Source organism: Stegodyphus dumicola, chromosome X1 (genome assembly GCF_044657685.1).
Source record: "Stegodyphus dumicola isolate Sdum_Otavi_A_Nest chromosome X1, ASM4465768v1".
NCBI lineage: Eukaryota > Metazoa > Arthropoda > Arachnida > Araneae > Eresidae > Stegodyphus > Stegodyphus dumicola.
Window position 1 is genome coordinate 50,307,122 of NC_140780.1, and position 26,629 is coordinate 50,333,750.

A 26,629-nucleotide genomic window follows, 5' to 3' on the forward strand; every position below is an offset into this window, starting at 1 on the left:
TGCAGCATAGTTTCTCAAAAATTTACTCTGTTTTCACAGCCAAGTTCATGCATTGCATGGATGATTTGAATTTTATACGGATGAAACTAGAGATCATAATGTTCGCCATATCTTGCGGTCCGACAGTCCGAATGAGACATAATGGCGTTGCAGAGATCACCGTGGACTTCGCTCAAAAGCATCTCTCACACACTCAACATTCTCCGGGTGTACGTACTGTTGTTGCCTTGCCACTTTTCTTCTTGAACGCAGAACCAACAGCCTCAAAATTTCGATCCGAAGTCTTGATGGCATGACGTGATGGAACAGCACTACTACGATCAATTCCGTAATACCTTAAATTCACTTTGAGAGATTAGTGCTTCTGCACCGTTTTGTAAAACTCTTTCACGGCAAACGCACTTTATTCTCTGCTCCACTGTTTCACTGCAACTAAACGCTTTCCAGGGCGTTGAAGCTATAAGATGGCAAGAGACAAATTTTAGCGTCGCCACAGGGTAGCTAATGGAATTAGTGCCCTCAAAGACTGCTTTTTGATGCCACATGTTAGCCTAGTTGCGAATTATGTGGTACAGCCAATGCACACAGAAAGATAAAAGTGACATACAGATATAAAAACATTTTTTAAAATGGTCCGATTCACTACCGCAGCCTGTAGTAATTTAAAAACGTATTCAGCAGACAAAACTTCCAAAATCCAACGATAAAATCTCAGCTATTATTCCAAATCTAAATTTTTTTATTGCTTTCTGCGTTTAAATACAATTCTAATTCAATTAGAATAAATAAATATACGGTCTTGAAGTATGGCACTGAACTAAAAAAACCTATTGATGTATTGAGATAACAAAGAAAATGAAAATATAATTTTGATAAATTTTTCATGTAAAATGTATGTAAGAAGAATTTAAAACCTGGAAAAATCCTAGGTGAAACATAGGTAAAAGGTCTGATTGCATAGTTGGTTTTCGTGATTTTCCGGATGCATAACATGAATATGAGCCATTTTTCATTAGAATGTCCTGTAAGAGCTTTCCTTTAACTAAGCTGAACGCCATAACTAAGTAAAAAGGCATATTTTTTATTTATAAAGTTTTGAACACTCATAAATTAATCATTACCAAATTTAAGTAACTTTGCGATAACTTAAATTTTGCTCTGCAAATTAACGATCATCTTTAAGTGAGTTTCGGCTCAACAGACAACTATGCATTAACAGACAACTTCAACTAAGCTTCAACAGACAACTATGCATTAATTGCTTGAATTAAGTATAATTTAACTCGCAAAGTAGTTGCAACTTTGTAGAGACATTATGTATATTTTGGAAGCGGGCAAGATGAAAAATGAGCAATCGCCTTCGCCAGGAATCGAACCACGGACCTCTGCCTGTGAAGAAGAGAAACTGTTTGCTGTATTTGCAGTTTATGATATTATGCGATTCTATAACAATAACCTGCTGAAGTTTCCCAAAGAATATTTTACTTGAAACAACTTCTATAAAATCTTTTAAAACCTCATATTGAAATAAAATCTATAATACATATTATACCATAGATTTCAGCATAATCTGTTAAAATCTTTCATATGATCGCGATTGTTAGAGCATTTCGTAATTTCTAATGCAATGTTCTGTTTAATTTTTAGGGAATTTATTTCACTCAAAATTTTAAAATTGATATTAATTATTATTAACGTCAATTAATATTAAAATTTATATTAATTTACTTGCTTCAGAAATGTATTTACATAAAGTTTACAGACGAAGGAAAGCCCCAAAATGAATTTATTATATACGGATCACACCACTATTAGTTTTTTCGAAAAGACAATTTCTGAAAATTTCATCTTGGTAATAGAACACCTCCATGTGCTTCGCAGTCACGCGCGCAGTATTAAAAAGAAAGAAACGTCAGCTTTTTTACAGGATATAATTATAAGTACTATATCTCTCGTATTTTCAGGAAACTCCTACATTTGAGCTACTATGTTTTGTAGGCTCCGGACTGCCATAGTTAAAAGAATAGCTTCTCCGCATATTTCTCTATGAATCAAGATAACTAATATTCGAGGTAATTTTTCTCATAAAACATTTACATATCAACTGACACTAATGTTGAAAGTTCAGTATTCATTTAGCAGATAACGCAGAATATGATACACAGACATTACTAAAATATCTCAGAAGGTATTAATTGAATTTGTTCACCTTTCATAATTTCTGACTATTGCTCTTGCCACAATTACTTCGTATAGATTTTCATCGTCTAAATAAATCATTTGCCATACATTTTCATCGTGGGTAGTGAGAGTGAAAGTGTAATATTAAAATGCCGCCAAACGAGAAACACAAAAATATATTGCGATTATTTATGTAGTATATAGGAAGAAAGGTATTCATGGTTAAATTCTCCAGCTTTACAATGTTCGCGAAGCTTATTAGTAGCATGCCCTCGTACTCAGCCGTCGGAAGTGACATCACAGAAAAAGGGCGTAACCATCGCTATCTTGGATCATGTGACCACCGGAAGTGACGTAGGAAGGTTGCTTGACATCATATTTGATTTTTGTGTGTGACAAAGACAATATTTTTCCTAATTTTTATGTTATCTACGGGTTTTTTCCGTTTTTGTAACAGCTATCGCTTGAACATGTGTTTGAGATGACATCAGTTTTAATTAGTTTTTCTTTAGTATTTTAATTATTTAATACGTAATTAATTTAAGCTGTCATTATTTTAATTGATTCGACTATTCATTTAAATAACAATACTTTCTTCCATGAATTATAAAAAGCTAGGATTCGTACCTGCACCCTTCTGGCATGGGAGCCGCGCACGATACAATAAAGCCACGGTTTTTCCCTTGAATCTTGTTATTTGACCTTGCCTAGCAGCGAAAACAACCACGAAATCATCAGGCTGGAGAACTGCGCATCAACAAGCCTTTTCCAGCGTGCCCAAATACGTAACTTCCCACACTTTGTGCTTCCGCGAACAAATACAATCAATCACCATCTCGCTAACAGTAGGCTTTTCATAACAGCCAATCAGCGTATTTGTTTGTTGAAGAGGACACAGCTTCATTTTGGCTTTTTACTTTAGTTATTCATTACTGCTTTAAATGTAAGATATTTCTCACATATTAAATTTCCCATTTTAAATTTAAGGCATACTTTTAAAATGTTTTCTTTTTACTTCGCATTCTTATTATATTAAATTAATGAATTTTTTCATTCTACTTTTATACCATTTTCAAACGGAAATTTACTTCAAATTTTCGGAAATTAATATTTATTTCTAAAAAAAAGTAAATTTATTTCTTACATTTCTTTCCAATTTTTTATTTAATTTTTTTTTCCAAAATTTTTCTTTTAACTTTTTTAATGTAAATAGTTTTAAGGTTCACTTCCTGGAGTCACGTTTTATTTATTTATTTATTTAAGCAGAAAACGAGAACAATTGTGAAGTGCCTTTGCCGGGGTTCGAAACCTGGACAGCTCGAATACGCGTCGACTTTGCTTACAATTACACCACGAAGGTATGCAGAAAGGAGGGAGAAAATAACTTATATACTCCCCGCTGTATGAGGCGACCCAATCGCCAAATCCTGATGGTCACGAAGTATCATCCTCTACATTTTAGTTCGGGTGCCAAGTGTAGAGTCATAAAAGCTTTTTGAGGGGAAGAGGGAGCAGAAGACGTGAAAAATTGGGCAATGCCATCGCCGTGACTCGAACACACATCGTATGTACTTCCAGTTACACATAAAAAGTCATGTGGAAAGGAGGAAGTGTGTGTGTGTGTGTGTGTGTGTGTGTGTGTGTGTGTGTGTGTGTGTGTGTGTGTGTGTGTGTGTGTGTGTGTGTGTGTGTGTGTGTGTGTGTGTGTGTGTGTGTGTGTGTGTGTGTGTGTGTGTGTGTGTGTGTGTGTGTGTGTGTGTGTGTGTGTGTGTGTGTGTGTGTGTGTGTGTGTGTGTGTGTGTGTGTGTGTGTGTGTGTGTGTGTGTGTGTGTGTGTGTGTGTGTGTGTGTGTGTGTGTGTGTGTGTGTGTGTGTGTGTGTGTGTGTGTGTGTGTGTGTGTGTGTGTGTGTGTGTGTGTGTGTGTGTGTGTGTGTGTGTGTGTGTGTGTGTGTGTGTGTGTGTGTGTGTGTGTGTGTGTGTGTGTGTGTGTGTGTGTGTGTGTGTGTGTGTGTGTGTGTGTGTGTGTGTGTGTGTGTGTGTGTGTGTGTGTGTGTGTGTGTGTGTGTGTGTGTGTGTGTGTGTGTGTGTGTGTGTGTGTGTGTGTGTGTGTGTGTGTGTGTGTGTGTGTGTGTGTGTGTGTGTGTGTGTGTGTGTGTGTGTGTGTGTGTGTGTGTGTGTGTGTGTGTGTGTGTGTGTGTGTGTGTGTGTGTGTGTGTGTGTGTGTGTGTGTGTGTGTGTGTGTGTGTGTGTGTGTGTGTGTGTGTGTGTGTGTGTGTGTGTGTGTGTGTGTGTGTGTGTGTGTGTGTGTGTGTGTGTGTGTGTGTGTGTGTGTGTGTGTGTGTGTGTGTGTGTGTGTGTGTGTGTGTGTGTGTGTGTGTGTGTGTGTGTGTGTGTGTGTGTGTGTGTGTGTGTGTGTGTGTGTGTGTGTGTGTGTGTGTGTGTGTGTGTGTGTGTGTGTGTGTGTGTGTGTGTGTGTGTGTGTGTGTGTGTGTGTGTGTGTGTGTGTGTGTGTGTGTGTGTGTGTGTGTGTGTGTGTGTGTGTGTGTGTGTGTGTGTGTGTGTGTGTGTGTGTGTGTGTGTGTGTGTGTGTGTGTGTGTGTGTGTGTGTGTGTGTGTGTGTGTGTGTGTGTGTGTGTGTGTGTGTGTGTGTGTGTGTGTGTGTGTGTGTGTGTGTGTGTGTGTGTGTGTGTGTGTGTGTGTGTGTGTGTGTGTGTGTGTGTGTGTGTGTGTGTGTGTGTGTGTGTGTGTGTGTGTGTGTGTGTGTGTGTGTGTGTGTGTGTGTGTGTGTGTGTGTGTGTGTGTGTGTGTGTGTGTGTGTGTGTGTGTGTGTGTGTGTGTGTGTGTGTGTGTGTGTGTGTGTGTGTGTGTGTGTGTGTGTGTGTGTGTGTGTGTGTGTGTGTGTGTGTGTGTGTGTGTGTGTGTGTGTGTGTGTGTGTGTGTGTGTGTGTGTGTGTGTGTGTGTGTGTGTGTGTGTGTGTGTGTGTGTGTGTGTGTGTGTGTGTGTGTGTGTGTGTGTGTGTGTGTGTGTGTGTGTGTGTGTGTGTGTGTGTGTGTGTGTGTGTGTGTGTGTGTGTGTGTGTGTGTGTGTGTGTGTGTGTGTGTGTGTGTGTGTGTGTGTGTGTGTGTGTGTGTGTGTGTGTGTGTGTGTGTGTGTGTGTGTGTGTGTGTGTGTGTGTGTGTGTGTGTGTGTGTGTGTGTGTGTGTGTGTGTGTGTGTGTGTGTGTGTGTGTGTGTGTGTGTGTGTGTGTGTGTGTGTGTGTGTGTGTGTGTGTGTGTGTGTGTGTGTGTGTGTGTGTGTGTGTGTGTGTGTGTGTGTGTGTGTGTGTGTGTGTGTGTGTGTGTGTGTGTGTGTGTGTGTGTGTGTGTGTGTGTGTGTGTGTGTGTGTGTGTGTGTGTGTGTGTGTGTGTGTGTGTGTGTGTGTGTGTGTGTGTGTGTGTGTGTGTGTGTGTGTGTGTGTGTGTGTGTGTGTGTGTGTGTGTGTGTGTGTGTGTGTGTGTGTGTGTGTGTGTGTGTGTGTGTGTGTGTGTGTGTGTGTGTGAGAGAGAGAGAGAGAGAGAGAGAGAGAGAGTTACATGCATGTCATTTCCCTTTGGAAGTCATCGTTGACAAAATTTTCTGTAGCTTATAAACCGACTTGAATCAATCCAATCAATCCGTACAATGTCCATTCTATTATATACTTTAATTGAAATATTACATTTCTTAATTTTGTACTACTAAATCTATCGGAGATTCTCAGAACTTTCTCTTCTAATGCACTGTACTAACTATTGATGACTAAACTAACTTCTTCAAATACTAGCAAAAACATCATAGATTCTCTCTTAAAGACATATTTTTAATAAGAAGATTCACCAAACTATGTCTTTGCAAACCTCACGAATTCTCTTCTACACATCCTACATTTATTCAAAGGATTCACCAAACCATGTGAGCAAAAGTAAATTATTCACTTTCTACTTATAAATTCTCCCTTATATTTAAACTTTATCCTGCTTTTAAAACATATTCATGTTACATTTCTAATTCATTTTCCCTAAAATAAATACAGACTCACCCCAAGTTTCTTTATTATAAAATCTACTGAATTTGGACAAATCTTATAAGAAGAAATAAATTTTCATGCCATAAAGTCTTCTTAAATTAAGACTTGTGCATTTCTACCCACTTTATTGAAATAATATTTCATTTCTTATTATTTTACGCTACAAATATCTACAGGAATATTTGCAGAACATTCTCTTTTATTTAGCAGAAGGATTGATTTATGTAACTAACATGGATAAAATCTTTCAAACATTTTCAAAAAATATCTTGGATTTTCTTATACATAATCTACCATAAATCACTAAGCTTACGCTAAAACATGATTTTTCGACATTTCAGCACATCGCACGGATTCTTAAAACGATGCCACCAACTACCGGACAGCCTCATAACGACTATTATATTCAAATTTAAAACAGCCTTGAGTTTCTTAGCAACATACATGGAAGTCGAATTGCTTTTAACTATAGAGAAGAAAACCCACACCCTAACGTATTATTCAAACACGAATTACAGCCAGATCTGAGAAGGAGAACTAAAGACGAAATCTAAAGTACACACAGAATTTAACATTCAAACACGTAAAGAAAGTTTTTTTCAAATGAAAAATGAGCAATCGCCTTCGCCGGGAATCGAACCACGAACCTCTGAAATACCGGTTCAGGTGTGCTGACTACTACATCACGAAGGCTTGCCAAGACGGTGGGAGAAATACCTTATAAAGTAATTAAGCATGTGTAGCCCAAAGAAACGATGCATTCGTGAAAGACTTTCGAAGATAAACTTGCTCTATTCTCGTAACGCATAGACTACATCCTTCATTTCGGTTTAAGTAAACATTCAAAATAATTTTCTATAGAACTAAGGACTTCACCCACATTAATTCGTAATGTAAATTATTAGAACAGCTACAGACGTATAGGAGAACTCTACAATATCCAAAGAAAAGCTTTTTTCTAAGATAAAGAACTTAAACCGAAATATAAAATGGAAAAAGAAATTGCCAGATTTTCAAAAAAAATGTAAGCATCAAAGAATGAACAAGAAATGAATATATTTGGCGCTTATATTGTGAATGAGATAAGCGTGGGATAAGAAAATTAACCAGTTTTATGCACTGAGCCTGAAAAATAATGAACCATTTTTAATCTTATTTTTGTCTATAGCACGTTAATTTATACTAAAATCTATCGTTTTCAATAACTATGTTTTGTATATGCACACAAAATGATAAATCAGAGTGCTTCCGTTTTCTGAAGCTTCAAATTCGGAAATATTACACCTCAAAAACAAAACGGATATAGCAATAATGAAATATAGTGTAAACAAACGAATGCGATAAATTACTTTTTATGCTAATTTTTACAAATTCGTAGATCGTTAACAAAAACTAAGGCACTTCATACGAATTTTTTTTTTGTATTAACTTATTTCCCATTCTTCACTGACTTTAAGAAGGCATCTAATGTTGGTTTCCCATTTTGCTTAAGATTATATGGATTCGTTTAGTTTTACTGACAGTTATTTTATGTTAATTTATTTACGGACTTTCTCGCTTCCCTTTTTCCTGCCGGAATGTAAATTTCTAAGTCGCGTGTATTCAAGCGAGATAGAACTGAGATAGTATTTAAAGGAAGGTTTTTAGAGGGTAGAATCAGAGTGTGTTCCGCCTGCTGAAGGCCACGTTTGCTAATTCATTCTCTTCTCATTGAAAGCAATTTTTGCGACTTTGTGTTATTCTCGCCACTAAGCTTGCCTCGCCGACTTAAGGTCAAAGCCAACTTGCGCGTTTTGTATCTGTGTAGCCTTTCGGCTAACTTAAGTTAATTTAGTCATAATTAAAAATTAATTACATTTGCTTTAAGCCACGACTGTTAGATGGTCTGTAAGCACAAGCAGGCCTACTGTTAAACTTTTGTATGATTTGAATAAAAGTGTCTCTTACACTCTTCCTCAGTCTCTGTGGTACTTTACATCGTGATAAGTCATTTAAGACTCAGAGTTCTTGTCTTTGTTACCAAAGAACATGATACTCCACAAGATTTATCCATGTATGTACTTAATTTTTGCATCTTTTTCCTTTAAAGTACCGGAAGAACCTAAAAGAACTTTTTTCTGGAAAATCTCCATATTTTGTCTCAAGCATTATTTCTTCAGTATCGTTGAAATAACTATTTAAGCATATAGGTACTTTGCATTGCACGAACAACCACTAGTCTTGTTCTTAACTTTTAATCCATACCATGCGAATGTCTCAGAGAAGTTATATTTCGCTTTAACTAGATCATTTTAAGTAATATTTTAACAGTAAGCAGAACTTTTTATTGCATTTTTTATAAAATCTGACCGAATTCAGAATTTTATTATTAATTTCGGAGCTTTAACCATTTCTGTTCGAAACAAATACATTCAAAAAGTTATACAGATATATTTTTCTACTTTTCAAACCATATCACTTCCAATGAGATTTGATTACTCACCAAATAGTGGAAATTTTGTTATTTTACGCATCCGAATGCATTTCTTGTCTCACGTACTATGTTCCTTACAATGACTTAATGCAAAATTACAAACAAGTTATAAAGGAAGTACATATTTCCTGAAATACTATACATTTAATTTCGAAACGTTTACATGAATATCCTTGTTTTTAATCCTTTAACATTTCTTTTCCTCCATATGAAGTAAATTTTTTAGCATAAAATTTTCAATAAACAAGAAATAAAGCAAATAATTAAAAACCTAGCTTTAAAAAAGGCACCAGGCTTAGACGGCATCGATAACCCCATTACAAAATTAATCAATCAAGCCCATTCTGATATAATCTGCAGTTTTTGGAATCGATGTATAGAACTCGATACCTTTCCTGATTGTCTGAAAATTGGTAATATAATACTCTTCAATAAGAAGAATAAAAGCTCCGATGAACCTAAATCTTATAGTCCTATAAATCTTCTCCCAGACCTGGGAAAAGTTTTGGAAAGACGTCTTATTGGTCGCCTAAAATTTCATGTTTACAGCAAAAACTTAATAAGCAATAACCAGTACGGATTTCGAAGTCTACTTTCAACAAGTCATGCAATTAATTCAGCTCTTGAACAAGTCAGAAACAATAAAATCAATCAACTTCATTCTGCAATAATATGTCTCGACTTAAAATCAGCTTTTGATTCTTTATGGTGCCCAGCAATTTTACAAGCACTGCGTTCCTTTTAAGTGCCCTCAAAATTTATTTCTTATGATTCAAGATTACTTCAGAAACAGGAAAAGTATGATTCTTTACAACAACACTGAAATTGCAAGTAATCAAGTCAGAGGATATCCTCAGGGATCTTGCATGAGTGCAGATCTCTGGAACATCAGTTTCAACAACATCATTGCCTATCCATGGCCAGATCACTCAAAAATTGTAGCTTTTGCAGATGATGAAGCTTTTATTACAAGTGGCCGTACCAGTGACATTTTACAGAATGATTGCCTACGACGTATGCATGGATATAACTGGGGCTTAAATCCCCATATAACACGTATTCTTTTAAAACAGTCATCTCAAAAATGGTAAATTACGGAGTCCGAATTTGGGCAGAACCAATGACAGTGAGAAAGGTCAAATGTTTAAATTCAATTCAAAGGCCTTTTACTCTTTGCTTTACTCGGGCGTATCACACAACTTCAAATATAGCACTTGATACTTTAGCTGGTACTCTTCCGTTATCAATCAGTGCAGAAATGGAAAGCGCCTATATGAAAATCCTTCAACTTAACCAAGCCGCAGAATTCAACAACCAAACCTTTTGGCCATCCAACTATGAAAAGAAAATGAACCCCAATCTTATACATCCAGCGCTTCGCTTCAGCAAAATAATATTCCCCACGTCTGAAGAAAATTCATCTCCAATTGCTTATACTGATGGATCAAAAATTGAAGGAAAAGTTGGTTCCGCAGCCTTTTTTCAAATTACCCCCTCAAATATCATCAAATGAAAAGGCCATTTCCATAATAATAACAGTGTTTTCCAAGCGGAATTGTCAGCTATAAAAGCAGCGATTGAAATAGCCATTCTCAAAAATCTCAACGAATTTAGCATAAAATCTGACTCCCAAGCAGCTAGTCTAGCTATTAAGAATCCCTTACCTTCCTTTCCATTGATATCTGACATAAATTCTCTTCTTGGCAAAATTCCAAACTACAAAATTCAAATTTCATGGATCAAAGGCCATAGTGGCCATTTTGGTAATGATCAAGCAGATGAACTAGCCAATAAAGCAGCTATTAATCAAGATGATACTGAAATCATCATTCCGTGGCCTACAAACTGCTTCAAAATCTTTGCAAGATTTGTGGAACAATGCTCCACAGGGAAGACCACATATAACTTGATTCCCAATGTAAGCATCTCTGTACTCGAATCCTTCACTAAATTCCTTTATAACAGGACATGGATCCTTCCCCACATATTTCTACGCAAGAAATTTTGCAAATTCTGATATCTGCATATGTGGGGAACAGGGAACTCCTGATCATTACACTTTTTCATGCCCCTTAACTGAGGATATTCACATAAAATCCCCAAGAACTGATTTCCTGGCATCCCAAAGGTTTTTAATTAAAGATAAACATCAGTATCCAAAGTTTCAGAAAATTATGCAATGACTCTCTTCCTACGGCCTAGATCTCTGTCAAGTGTAAGTCCACATACTGCTTAAACTTAGTGAACTTTTACATGCTGTGATTATGGACAAAATGGCTCCGCTCGTGAACTTTATAAACTGCAATAAACCAATATATCTGAAATAACTCATGGACACCCACCTCTTTAGCATTATTATTACAATTTATTTTAACATTGTGTTGCCTGTACTGGATGCGGGGCGCACTGTGGGATTGCACGATGTACAATACTAGGCAAACTCTAGACCTTTTGGAAAGCTTCAGCGTATGTAAATTCCTATAAAACTTGCAATTCCCACCCTGCCCCCTTTTTTTTTTTTTAAGAGTTAGTATGGGAAGGCATTACCAGTTGACTATAGTACATCGCTGGTGTCCCCCATACTTTTACCTTTACCTTATTACACGCCGGACACGCCTGAGTAGTATTTGGGAGATCTGTAAGCATGTTTAGAAAATGTTAATAAAGATCCCCAAGGGAAAGATCAAAATAGCTGCCGAGAGTGAGGAAGTGAGGATGCCGCTAAGATGGCTTCTGACAACAGAGGTGAACCAAAATTATTCTATACCATTCCAGAAAGGAAATCTATGATCTGTCAAAATGTAGCCAAAATTATATTAATGTTACGTTTTCCTTATAGCAAATTTCTTATAACAAATAGCATAACTAAAGAAACAAATATTTAAACTATGTACAAGTTTTATACACAGATTAACCATAAAACAGTTTTAAATTATACAAATTAAAGTTCAGAATGAATTTCAGTCTCAGGTTTTTCATCAAATTATACCCGGGTTAAATACCTTTTCATTGCAACTTTCGGGTGTATTTCTGTTTTTCCTATCACGGTCTGAAGATTCAGTCCTTTCAGACGTTTCATACACAGGAAGATTTGAAACAGTCTGTTCACCACTCTGTAGTTTATTCGCATCAGGCGTACAGTTCACCTCGGTATTTTTAGCAATTGGTACATGCTTATTTTCCTCTATTTTCTGAAAACCAGTTCCGATGTTTGTTTGCATTAGAGTTATGAATCGAAACCAATTCTTTACAAGCAGAAGTATCCTGGTTTAGAATCAAATCCGTGTCTGCACAATCTGGAAAGGGTGTCTGCACAGTCTGCACTATGAGGCACACATTTCGTGAAGTGGATGTATTTTCTTGCAATACTGGGACATTATGCTTAAACAGTACATCAGCTTCTCCCATCATCGCATCACATGCATTTTCCGATGGTTCAATACTTGCTGACTGCGACTTTGCAACTTCATTATCAGTTTCTACGAATTTAACAGTCTCATTTTTACTTCCTTCCACTTCTATTTCAGACACTTGGGAGTCAAAAGCTTTTTTTTTTCTCGTCTTTTATTTCTTCATGTTTTCGTTCTTTTTGTTTAATCCCGTTAGATGTTTAATCCTTCATTTCTTGATTTTTTTATTCTTCAGATGCCACTAATGTGATGTCCACATCTTCTTTTATGACTCCAGTTTCTTCTGAAAGCTCCCCTTTCATCTGTTGGAGTTGCTCTCGCACCTTTCTTGGCCGGCTTTCATCTCTTCTCGGCCGGCCTTCATCTCTTCTGATCCGGCTTTTATCTCAGCTGTCATCTCTTCATATCCAGCTTTTATCTCATCATATCCGGCTTTTATCTGAGCCGGTCTGGCTTTTATTTCAGCCTTCATCTCTGCTTTAACTGAGCTGACGGCCCCTTCCAGCTTTTCTTGGAATGCAGCAGTCACGAGCTGTCTTAATCGTTCTTCCATCGCTATTGTCACTGGCATTCACTCTCAAACCCTCTTCTGACGCCAGTTGTTACGTTTTTCTTATATGTACTGGAAAGTTCGTGGATTTGGAGTGAATAACAACACTTGATGAAGCATCGAAATGCAATCATTAGCCAGTGTTAATCAGAACAGCTCCAAAATCACGTTTACAGTCTTCGAAGAATTACTATAAACACGCTGAAATAATCAGCGATACAGCCTTCAGACTGTCAGCTTCACGGCAAGGCAGCAGAGTACAGCTCCAGACTCGGTTCGGTCGTTCTCGGAACTCTACGTGCTCTCGAGACTCTCCACTCTAAAACTCGTAATGCACTCGAAGATACACTAGAGCACAGCTCCAGACTCGGTTCGGTCGTTCTCGGAGATCAACACACTCTAAGATAAAACTCGGCGATGCGCTTACTCGCGATACACTAAGCAAAGAACATGTACGTACAGAAGGAAAGGTTTCATAGACGTAATGTAAACCAGTTTTCTATTACGCCGCTGAAAAGAGGAGGGAAAATTCGCCAAGGATTCCTCTTCCTGGTGGCGAGAAATTCCTCTTCCGTGATGTGTACAGGAAATTGAGGAACACGTGTTAAGAAGATATGCTCTTTGACTTTTCGCAATAATTTAAACTCGGATTTTCGCAATTATTTTTGCTCAGAATAACTAATCCATTAATTAATTTACTTGCGCGAAAAAGTATTTTCTTTTCCTTTAAAGTTTAAAGAAATTTAACACGATATGTTTGTAGCGGAGAAGTTTACCTTCTTAATAATACATAATCTTTGACACTAAGAGACTCTTGATACACTACGAGATACTTCAAGTGACTTTGACGAGACACATTAGACTGATGATCAATTCGCTAGACTAGGCACTAACTGACTTACCGTATCCGTACCCGTATCCTTATCCTGGTAACTGGTATTCAGTCCTGATAAGGACTTTTACCAGTATAAGTTACATACCCTGATGAGAGATACCTGATAGGAAAAATACTCCAGAAGCATAGAGCTTCTATAATGGAGAAAGCATCTCCTAAGTGCTGTAAAAAGGTCCGTGAAGCTGAGAGGGCGATAATTAAGCGGCAAAGCAAGACGTGGAAGATAAGCAGTTGGCATAGTTGAAAGCAAAATTTTGAGAAGAGCGAAAATTAGAAGTAGGCATACTTGTAAATACTGTAGAAATAATAATTGGCAATAGATAATGGCAATAGATAAGCACTAGATGAACAATTAAGAATGACGTGAAGAGCCTGAGTAGAGCGACGTTGCGTCTTCCTTGACATGATGTGGCTGAATAAAGTCTAAGGGCGGTGTCTGAGACTGGTCAGACGCGCGGTGAAATCTGATTCGTCGAGCACAACACGTGATATATACAATTTTTGTGATTCGTAGGCCAGTCCATAATTTTAAAAAGAGTCCTTCTGATAAAGGGAATCACATTAAATAATAATAACAAAATCTTGGTTAAATGATGATTAAATAGTATATAATAATTATTTACATATGTACATTACCATTTTTCGTTATGAAAAACGGTACGTGGGCGTTTGTGTCGTTAAATCAGAGTTTCGCCGTAATTTTGAAAGGTTAGCTATTGTTGAATCCTGACGTTTGTTGCATTTAGTGAAGAAATTATGGCTGTGGCGAGGTAACTCGCTGTCAATAGGTTTTATTTTTAAATCTATGTAAATAGTTCTGTTTCTTATAAACCAGGAGGCATTTGTGGTAATTCGGAGCATCTTATTTTGTATTTACGGACTTCCCGCATACCAGCAGGTTTTATATAGCTTTTGGCTTGCGTCCGAGAACATTCTGGGCTGAACCAGTAAGAAGTCGTTCCAGAAGTTTCTCCATCCGTCTATGGCATATCGCCAAACATGCAACCCTGCCTTCCCTTGCCATTTTCTGGCAAACCTAAGCCCGCCTTACGGCGAAGCTGTCTTACCGCGGTTGGACATTTCGTAACAATAATGATAATAATCCAGTAATATTCAAAAGATATCCGAATACTTTGAGCACCGTAATTACTGTATGCTAATCTAATACGCTACAGAGGCACACTGCAAAATAATACAATATGGTACATAGAAGAATTCGAAAATAACGTAGTGTTATATAAATTTATGAACATAGCACCTTATTATGTATTATTCATTTTGTACAACACTATTATGCATGATGTATTTTGTGCAACATTATTATGTATCATGCTAAAAAATTTGAAAAAAATCTGTTTACTAGATTTAATGTTTTATTATTTTTTGTATTATTATTCTTTTTGATTTCACAAATACAAACACGTTTTCAAAATCAAAATTACACATTCCGATAGCACAAAAGTTCGATTTTAATTAATGGGTTGGCTGCGCTGGATGTATTGACACAATTTTTTAGTATTTGGCATAAAATTACTTAATTTAATTCTTAAATCCCCTGGTTCAAAAGTATTCATCCTGTTTCTTGTTTTCAGTAGGAAATTATTGACCTGACTAAATCGTGTTCTACTAGGTAAGAATATAGAAACATCAATAACGTTGTTTCTGTTTATTTTGGATATTTATCTCGGATGACTTTTGGATTCCCAAACTTTGCTTACACATGTATTTTGAATAAGACTTGAAAATCTTTCTTCAATACAATTGACTTTTCACGTATTATAGTATCAAGTTCAAATAATCGCAAAAATGCTGGCATATTCAAATTTACAATGTCTTGGAAGCGAACATTAAAATCTTCTTTTAAATTTCGCAAGCGCCTTTTATATAACAACATATCTTTTGAGGAAATTTTGATTTCTTTGCAGCATTTTCGTAGTGATTTCGTGTATTCCTGCGTTTGGCTTTTTTGTAACCCACTTATTGCATAAAAAATGTACATATTTTTTAAATGTATTACTGATTTTTTAAATATATTAATTAATTTTTGTTCATTTTCTCTTATATTTATTTTATAGGATTTCTTTCTTACTACATGATATAGCTTTATATCAAAAATAATTAATCATCAAGTATATCAAAAGGTTTTTGTAATCAACGAAATCTCTAATATGCCAATCGGTTACCCAAGTTTATTGGGCTATCATTCCCCAGTTGAATCTTGATCGGAATTGACCCCTTTTCAAATTTCATCGACCCCCTCCCTCTCTAGTCGGTCAATACTGATCCCACCGGGAACCCAGGTTTAAACCAAAGTTCTCATCTGAGAAGAGAGGAATTTCAAGCTTTCGAGAAGGGAAGTTATGTTTCCTCCGATGAAATTGAATAAATTGTTGACTCAAATCTTTTGTCAAAATCAAAGCAGGCTACGTTTCATGTATAAAACTTTTTCCAAAGGTGCTAAGCTTTAAGTCAATATTAGTTTCAAATATTTTAAATATGAAACATATATTTCACATTATAGTGCCTTTAAATAGATAACTTAATTAACTGCATTCAGCTGTATTCGTGACAAAGTTGAAGCCTACAGAGAAAAACTTGCTAATTATATCTGATTTATTATTCGAGAGTTTTGCCGTTTAGACAGAAAAGTTGATACTACTGCTACCGAAGGAAAGTCCTCATGTCATTAAGTGACCATGAAAGATGTCTTAACCTGATAACACTTTATATGACTAAGATTGAAAGCATATATCATTTACAAAAGTAAAGTACTGAAATCATCAGAAGCGATATTTATCCAAAGGGGATATACAAAACTTAATGCTATTTTTCTACTGAAAATTATTTTTTTATGTGGAATTTTTACCATCAAAATTTTTCTAATTTACATCTTATCTCTTTCAGAAAATCATCTAAATTAATAAATTTGAAAATAATTAATGTTCATATATAATTTTCCCCTGCATGTCTTGAAATTATGCACAAAGGCCTAATCAGATAAAGCAATAATTTTTTCACCTCTTCGATGTACTAGAATCCCTATCCAATTTTACTTTCCTGAAGTACGAAAATTCAAAACACTTCTACGTGCGGTTTCAGTCACGGTCTATTTTGAGCCCAGTGACCATACATGCCCAAAGCACAGATTTGCATAATGTGTTTAGTTGAAAATAAACGACACTGACCGCATTAGATTCTACGTTCTACAATCAGAAAGAAAAACCTTAATTGCAATTCTTCTTATATTTACAGAAATAAAAGGAAAAATTCTTTATCGAATTATCTTCGAATTTCACGTGGGAAGTTTGGCCAGTAAATTAAGATTTACTGGTCCAGAAAGTTGAAAGCTTTCAAAGCTTTACGAAAAGAAGTACATTTCTTATTTTACGAACCATTCATCCGACAATAACTATTAGTTTTTAATAAATATATAAAACGATAAACGTGAATTAGCTGTTATTTTTTTATCTTATTCGATTCGTTTAAAAGAGCTGGTTAAAGAAGCAGGTAGTGGGAGTTACCAGACCTATAAAAGACATAAGAACTCTAACTTTCTTCTCTTCAATTGGAAATTTTATAAAGTAGCAAGCCTCAGCTACAGAATAGTATATCTCAAAGATGATGCCTCGATGTTTGATTCTTACAATAATTAGCGCCTCTGTTATATTTCTATTTTATACTGAATCTACTGAAGGTATAAGATTATGCGGTAAACAATTAGCGGATTTTCTCAATTATATTTGTAGAGAACGTGGTGGATTTCAGGATCCTTTGCATAAAAGAACAGGTAAGTATAATTGCTTAATTAAAATTCACAGACTGTAAAATTTTATGAAATTACATGACTAAATTTCTTACTTAAGATTACCTTTTCAATTAAGAGAGAGAGAGAGAGAGAGAGAGAGAGAGAGTTACATGCATGTCATTTCCCTTTGGAAGTCATCGTTGACAAAATTTTCTGTAGCTTATAAACCGACTTGAATCAATCCAATCAATCCGTACAATGTCCATTCTATTATATACTTTAATTGAAATATTACATTTCTTAATTTTGTACTACTAAATCTATCGGAGATTCTCAGAACTTTCTCTTCTAATGCACTGTACTAACTATTGATGACTAAACTAACTTCTTCAAATACTAGCAAAAACATCATAGATTCTCTCTTAAAGACATATTTTTAATAAGAAGATTCACCAAACTATGTCTTTGCAAACCTCACGAATTCTCTTCTACACATCCTACATTTATTCAAAGGATTCACCAAACCATGTGAGCAAAAGTAAATTATTCACTTTCTACTTATAAATTCTCCCTTATATTTAAACTTTATCCTGCTTTTAAAACATATTCATGTTACATTTCTAATTCATTTTCCCTAAAATAAATACAGACTCACCCCAAGTTTCTTTATTATAAAATCTACTGAATTTGGACAAATCTTATAAGAAGAAATAAATTTTCATGCCATAAAGTCTTCTTAAATTAAGACTTGTGCATTTCTACCCACTTTATTGAAATAATATTTCATTTCTTATTATTTTACGCTACAAATATCTACAGGAATATTTGCAGAACATTCTCTTTTATTTAGCAGAAGGATTGATTTATGTAACTAACATGGATAAAATCTTTCAAACATTTTCAAAAAATATCTTGGATTTTCTTATACATAATCTACCATAAATCACTAAGCTTACGCTAAAACATGATTTTTCGACATTTCAGCACATCGCACGGATTCTTAAAACGATGCCACCAACTACCGGACAGCCTCATAACGACTATTATATTCAAATTTAAAACAGCCTTGAGTTTCTTAGCAACATACATGGAAGTCGAATTGCTTTTAACTATAGAGAAGAAAACCCACACCCTAACGTATTATTCAAACACGAATTACAGCCAGATCTGAGAAGGAGAACTAAAGACGAAATCTAAAGTACACACAGAATTTAACATTCAAACACGTAAAGAAAGTTTTTTTCAAATGAAAAATGAGCAATCGCCTTCGCCGGGAATCGAACCACGAACCTCTGAAATACCGGTTCAGGTGTGCTGACTACTACATCACGAAGGCTTGCCAAGACGGTGGGAGAAATACCTTATAAAGTAATTAAGCATGTGTAGCCCAAAGAAACGATGCATTCGTGAAAGACTTTCGAAGATAAACTTGCTCTATTCTCGTAACGCATAGACTACATCCTTCATTTCGGTTTAAGTAAACATTCAAAATAATTTTCTATAGAACTAAGGACTTCACCCACATTAATTCGTAATGTAAATTATTAGAACAGCTACAGACGTATAGGAGAACTCTACAATATCCAAAGAAAAGCTTTTTTCTAAGATAAAGAACTTAAACCGAAATATAAAATGGAAAAAGAAATTGCCAGATTTTCAAAAAAAATGTAAGCATCAAAGAATGAACAAGAAATGAATATATTTGGCGCTTATATTGTGAATGAGATAAGCGTGGGATAAGAAAATTAACCAGTTTTATGCACTGAGCCTGAAAAATAATGAACCATTTTTAATCTTATTTTTGTCTATAGCACGTTAATTTATACTAAAATCTATCGTTTTCAATAACTATGTTTTGTATATGCACACAAAATGATAAATCAGAGTGCTTCCGTTTTCTGAAGCTTCAAATTCGGAAATATTACACCTCAAAAACAAAACGGATATAGCAATAATGAAATATAGTGTAAACAAACGAATGCGATAAATTACTTTTTATGCTAATTTTTACAAATTCGTAGATCGTTAACAAAAACTAAGGCACTTCATACGAATTTTTTTTTTGTATTAACTTATTTCCCATTCTTCACTGACTTTAAGAAGGCATCTAATGTTGGTTTCCCATTTTGCTTAAGATTATATGGATTCGTTTAGTTTTACTGACAGTTATTTTATGTTAATTTATTTACGGACTTTCTCGCTTCCCTTTTTCCTGCCGGAATGTAAATTTCTAAGTCGCGTGTATTCAAGCGAGATAGAACTGAGATAGTATTTAAAGGAAGGTTTTTAGAGGGTAGAATCAGAGTGTGTTCCGCCTGCTGAAGGCCACGTTTGCTAATTCATTCTCTTCTCATTGAAAGCAATTTTTGCGACTTTGTGTTATTCTCGCCACTAAGCTTGCCTCGCCGACTTAAGGTCAAAGCCAACTTGCGCGTTTTGTATCTGTGTAGCCTTTCGGCTAACTTAAGTTAATTTAGTCATAATTAAAAATTAATTACATTTGCTTTAAGCCACGACTGTTAGATGGTCTGTAAGCACAAGCAGGCCTACTGTTAAACTTTTGTATGATTTGAATAAAAGTGTCTCTTACACTCTTCCTCAGTCTCTGTGGTACTTTACATCGTGATAAGTCATTTAAGACTCAGAGTTCTTGTCTTTGTTACCAAAGAACATGATACTCCACAAGATTTATCCATGTATGTACTTAATTTTTGCATCTTTTTCCTTTAAAGTACCGGAAGAACCTAAAAGAACTTTTTTCTGGAAAATCTCCATATTTTGTCTCAAGCATTATTTCTTCAGTATCGTTGAAATAACTATTTAAGCATATAGGTACTTTGCATTGCACGAACAACCACTAGTCTTGTTCTTAACTTTTAATCCATACCATGCGAATGTCTCAGAGAAGTTATATTTCGCTTTAACTAGATCATTTTAAGTAATATTTTAACAGTAAGCAGAACTTTTTATTGCATTTTTTATAAAATCTGACCGAATTCAGAATTTTATTATTAATTTCGGAGCTTTAACCATTTCTGTTCGAAACAAATACATTCAAAAAGTTATACAGATATATTTTTCTACTTTTCAAACCATATCACTTCCAATGAGATTTGATTACTCACCAAATAGTGGAAATTTTGTTATTTTACGCATCCGAATGCATTTCTTGTCTCACGTACTATGTTCCTTACAATGACTTAATGCAAAATTACAAACAAGTTATAAAGGAAGTACATATTTCCTGAAATACTATACATTTAATTTCGAAACGTTTACATGAATATCCTTGTTTTTAATCCTTTAACATTTCTTTTCCTCCATATGAAGTAAATTTTTTAGCATAAAATTTTCAATAAACAAGAAATAAAGCAAATAATTAAAAACCTAGCTTTAAAAAAGGCACCAGGCTTAGACGGCATCGATAACCCCATTACAAAATTAATCAATCAAGCCCATTCTGATATAATCTGCAGTTTTTGGAATCGATGTATAGAACTCGATACCTTTCCTGATTGTCTGAAAATTGGTAATATAATACTCTTCAATAAGAAGAATAAAAGCTCCGATGAACCTAAATCTTATAGTCCTATAAATCTTCTCCCAGACCTGGGAAAAGTTTTGGAAAGACGTCTTATTGGTCGCCTAAAATTTCATGTTTACAGCAAAAACTTAATAAGCAATAACCAGTACGGATTTCGAAGTCTACTTTCAACAAGTCATGCAATTAATTCAGCTCTTGAACAAGTCAGAAACAATAAAATCAATCAACTTCATTCTGCAATAATATGTCTCGACTTAAAATCAGCTTTTGATTCTTTATGGTGCCCAGCAATTTTACAAGCACTGCGTTCCTTTTAAGTGCCCTCAAAATTTATTTCTTATGATTCAAGATTACTTCAGAAACAGGAAAAGTATGATTCTTTACAACAACACTGAAATTGCAAGTAATCAAGTCAGAGGATATCCTCAGGGATCTTGCATGAGTGCAGATCTCTGGAACATCAGTTTCAACAACATCATTGCCTATCCATGGCCAGATCACTCAAAAATTGTAGCTTTTGCAGATGATGAAGCTTTTATTACAAGTGGCCGTACCAGTGACATTTTACAGAATGATTGCCTACGACGTATGCATGGATATAACTGGGGCTTAAATCCCCATATAACACGTATTCTTTTAAAACAGTCATCTCAAAAATGGTAAATTACGGAGTCCGAATTTGGGCAGAACCAATGACAGTGAGAAAGGTCAAATGTTTAAATTCAATTCAAAGGCCTTTTACTCTTTGCTTTACTCGGGCGTATCACACAACTTCAAATATAGCACTTGATACTTTAGCTGGTACTCTTCCGTTATCAATCAGTGCAGAAATGGAAAGCGCCTATATGAAAATCCTTCAACTTAACCAAGCCGCAGAATTCAACAACCAAACCTTTTGGCCATCCAACTATGAAAAGAAAATGAACCCCAATCTTATACATCCAGCGCTTCGCTTCAGCAAAATAATATTCCCCACGTCTGAAGAAAATTCATCTCCAATTGCTTATACTGATGGATCAAAAATTGAAGGAAAAGTTGGTTCCGCAGCCTTTTTTCAAATTACCCCCTCAAATATCATCAAATGAAAAGGCCATTTCCATAATAATAACAGTGTTTTCCAAGCGGAATTGTCAGCTATAAAAGCAGCGATTGAAATAGCCATTCTCAAAAATCTCAACGAATTTAGCATAAAATCTGACTCCCAAGCAGCTAGTCTAGCTATTAAGAATCCCTTACCTTCCTTTCCATTGATATCTGACATAAATTCTCTTCTTGGCAAAATTCCAAACTACAAAATTCAAATTTCATGGATCAAAGGCCATAGTGGCCATTTTGGTAATGATCAAGCAGATGAACTAGCCAATAAAGCAGCTATTAATCAAGATGATACTGAAATCATCATTCCGTGGCCTACAAACTGCTTCAAAATCTTTGCAAGATTTGTGGAACAATGCTCCACAGGGAAGACCACATATAACTTGATTCCCAATGTAAGCATCTCTGTACTCGAATCCTTCACTAAATTCCTTTATAACAGGACATGGATCCTTCCCCACATATTTCTACGCAAGAAATTTTGCAAATTCTGATATCTGCATATGTGGGGAACAGGGAACTCCTGATCATTACACTTTTTCATGCCCCTTAACTGAGGATATTCACATAAAATCCCCAAGAACTGATTTCCTGGCATCCCAAAGGTTTTTAATTAAAGATAAACATCAGTATCCAAAGTTTCAGAAAATTATGCAATGACTCTCTTCCTACGGCCTAGATCTCTGTCAAGTGTAAGTCCACATACTGCTTAAACTTAGTGAACTTTTACATGCTGTGATTATGGACAAAATGGCTCCGCTCGTGAACTTTATAAACTGCAATAAACCAATATATCTGAAATAACTCATGGACACCCACCTCTTTAGCATTATTATTACAATTTATTTTAACATTGTGTTGCCTGTACTGGATGCGGGGCGCACTGTGGGATTGCACGATGTACAATACTAGGCAAACTCTAGACCTTTTGGAAAGCTTCAGCGTATGTAAATTCCTATAAAACTTGCAATTCCCACCCTGCCCCCTTTTTTTTTTTTTAAGAGTTAGTATGGGAAGGCATTACCAGTTGACTATAGTACATCGCTGGTGTCCCCCATACTTTTACCTTTACCTTATTACACGCCGGACACGCCTGAGTAGTATTTGGGAGATCTGTAAGCATGTTTAGAAAATGTTAATAAAGATCCCCAAGGGAAAGATCAAAATAGCTGCCGAGAGTGAGGAAGTGAGGATGCCGCTAAGATGGCTTCTGACAACAGAGGTGAACCAAAATTATTCTATACCATTCCAGAAAGGAAATCTATGATCTGTCAAAATGTAGCCAAAATTATATTAATGTTACGTTTTCCTTATAGCAAATTTCTTATAACAAATAGCATAACTAAAGAAACAAATATTTAAACTATGTACAAGTTTTATACACAGATTAACCATAAAACAGTTTTAAATTATACAAATTAAAGTTCAGAATGAATTTCAGTCTCAGGTTTTTCATCAAATTATACCCGGGTTAAATACCTTTTCATTGCAACTTTCGGGTGTATTTCTGTTTTTCCTATCACGGTCTGAAGATTCAGTCCTTTCAGACGTTTCATACACAGGAAGATTTGAAACAGTCTGTTCACCACTCTGTAGTTTATTCGCATCAGGCGTACAGTTCACCTCGGTATTTTTAGCAATTGGTACATGCTTATTTTCCTCTATTTTCTGAAAACCAGTTCCGATGTTTGTTTGCATTAGAGTTATGAATCGAAACCAATTCTTTACAAGCAGAAGTATCCTGGTTTAGAATCAAATCCGTGTCTGCACAATCTGGAAAGGGTGTCTGCACAGTCTGCACTATGAGGCACACATTTCGTGAAGTGGATGTATTTTCTTGCAATACTGGGACATTATGCTTAAACAGTACATCAGCTTCTCCCATCATCGCATCACATGCATTTTCCGATGGTTCAATACTTGCTGACTGCGACTTTGCAACTTCATTATCAGTTTCTACGAATTTAACAGTCTCATTTTTACTTCCTTCCACTTCTATTTCAGACACTTGGGAGTCAAAAGCTTTTTTTTTTCTCGTCTTTTATTTCTTCATGTTTTCGTTCTTTTTGTTTAATCCCGTTAGATGTTTAATCCTTCATTTCTTGATTTTTTTATTCTTCAGATGCCACTAATGTGATGTCCACATCTTCTTTTATGACTCCAGTTTCTTCTGAAAGCTCCCCTTTCATCTGTTGGAGTTGCTCTCGCACCTTTCTTGGCCGGCTTTCATCTCTTCTCGGCCGGCCTTCATCTCTTCTGATCCGGCTTTTATCTCAGCTGTCATCTCTTCATATCCAGCTTTTATCTCATCATATCCGGCTTTTATCTGAGCCGGTCTGGCTTTTATTTCAGCCTTCATCTCTGCTTTAACTGAGCTGACGGCCCCTTCCAGCTTTTCTTGGAATGCAGCAGTCACGAGCTGTCTTAATCGTTCTTCCATCGCTATTGTCACTGGCATTCACTCTCAAACCCTCTTCTGACGCCAGTTGTTACGTTTTTCTTATATGTACTGGAAAGTTCGTGGATTTGGAGTGAATAACAACACTTGATGAAGCATCGAAATGCAATCATTAGCCAGTGTTAATCAGAACAGCTCCAAAATCACGTTTACAGTCTTCGAAGAATTACTATAAACACGCTGAAATAATCAGCGATACAGCCTTCAGACTGTCAGCTTCACGGCAAGGCAGCAGAGTACAGCTCCAGACTCGGTTCGGTCGTTCTCGGAACTCTACGTGCTCTCGAGACTCTCCACTCTAAAACTCGTAATGCACTCGAAGATACACTAGAGCACAGCTCCAGACTCGGTTCGGTCGTTCTCGGAGATCAACACACTCTAAGATAAAACTCGGCGATGCGCTTACTCGCGATACACTAAGCAAAGAACATGTACGTACAGAAGGAAAGGTTTCATAGACGTAATGTAAACCAGTTTTCTATTACGCCGCTGAAAAGAGGAGGGAAAATTCGCCAAGGATTCCTCTTCCTGGTGGCGAGAAATTCCTCTTCCGTGATGTGTACAGGAAATTGAGGAACACGTGTTAAGAAGATATGCTCTTTGACTTTTCGCAATAATTTAAACTCGGATTTTCGCAATTATTTTTGCTCAGAATAACTAATCCATTAATTAATTTACTTGCGCGAAAAAGTATTTTCTTTTCCTTTAAAGTTTAAAGAAATTTAACACGATATGTTTGTAGCGGAGAAGTTTACCTTCTTAATAATACATAATCTTTGACACTAAGAGACTCTTGATACACTACGAGATACTTCAAGTGACTTTGACGAGACACATTAGACTGATGATCAATTCGCTAGACTAGGCACTAACTGACTTACCGTATCCGTACCCGTATCCTTATCCTGGTAACTGGTATTCAGTCCTGATAAGGACTTTTACCAGTATAAGTTACATACCCTGATGAGAGATACCTGATAGGAAAAATACTCCAGAAGCATAGAGCTTCTATAATGGAGAAAGCATCTCCTAAGTGCTGTAAAAAGGTCCGTGAAGCTGAGAGGGCGATAATTAAGCGGCAAAGCAAGACGTGGAAGATAAGCAGTTGGCATAGTTGAAAGCAAAATTTTGAGAAGAGCGAAAATTAGAAGTAGGCATACTTGTAAATACTGTAGAAATAATAATTGGCAATAGATAATGGCAATAGATAAGCACTAGATGAACAATTAAGAATGACGTGAAGAGCCTGAGTAGAGCGACGTTGCGTCTTCCTTGACATGATGTGGCTGAATAAAGTCTAAGGGCGGTGTCTGAGACTGGTCAGACGCGCGGTGAAATCTGATTCGTCGAGCACAACACGTGATATATACAATTTTTGTGATTCGTAGGCCAGTCCATAATTTTAAAAAGAGTCCTTCTGATAAAGGGAATCACATTAAATAATAATAACAAAATCTTGGTTAAATGATGATTAAATAGTATATAATAATTATTTACATATGTACATTACCATTTTTCGTTATGAAAAACGGTACGTGGGCGTTTGTGTCGTTAAATCAGAGTTTCGCCGTAATTTTGAAAGGTTAGCTATTGTTGAATCCTGACGTTTGTTGCATTTAGTGAAGAAATTATGGCTGTGGCGAGGTAACTCGCTGTCAATAGGTTTTATTTTTAAATCTATGTAAATAGTTCTGTTTCTTATAAACCAGGAGGCATTTGTGGTAATTCGGAGCATCTTATTTTGTATTTACGGACTTCCCGCATACCAGCAGGTTTTATATAGCTTTTGGCTTGCGTCCGAGAACATTCTGGGCTGAACCAGTAAGAAGTCGTTCCAGAAGTTTCTCCATCCGTCTATGGCATATCGCCAAACATGCAACCCTGCCTTCCCTTGCCATTTTCTGGCAAACCTAAGCCCGCCTTACGGCGAAGCTGTCTTACCGCGGTTGGACATTTCGTAACAATAATGATAATAATCCAGTAATATTCAAAAGATATCCGAATACTTTGAGCACCGTAATTACTGTATGCTAATCTAATACGCTACAGAGGCACACTGCAAAATAATACAATATGGTACATAGAAGAATTCGAAAATAACGTAGTGTTATATAAATTTATGAACATAGCACCTTATTATGTATTATTCATTTTGTACAACACTATTATGCATGATGTATTTTGTGCAACATTATTATGTATCATGCTAAAAAATTTGAAAAAAATCTGTTT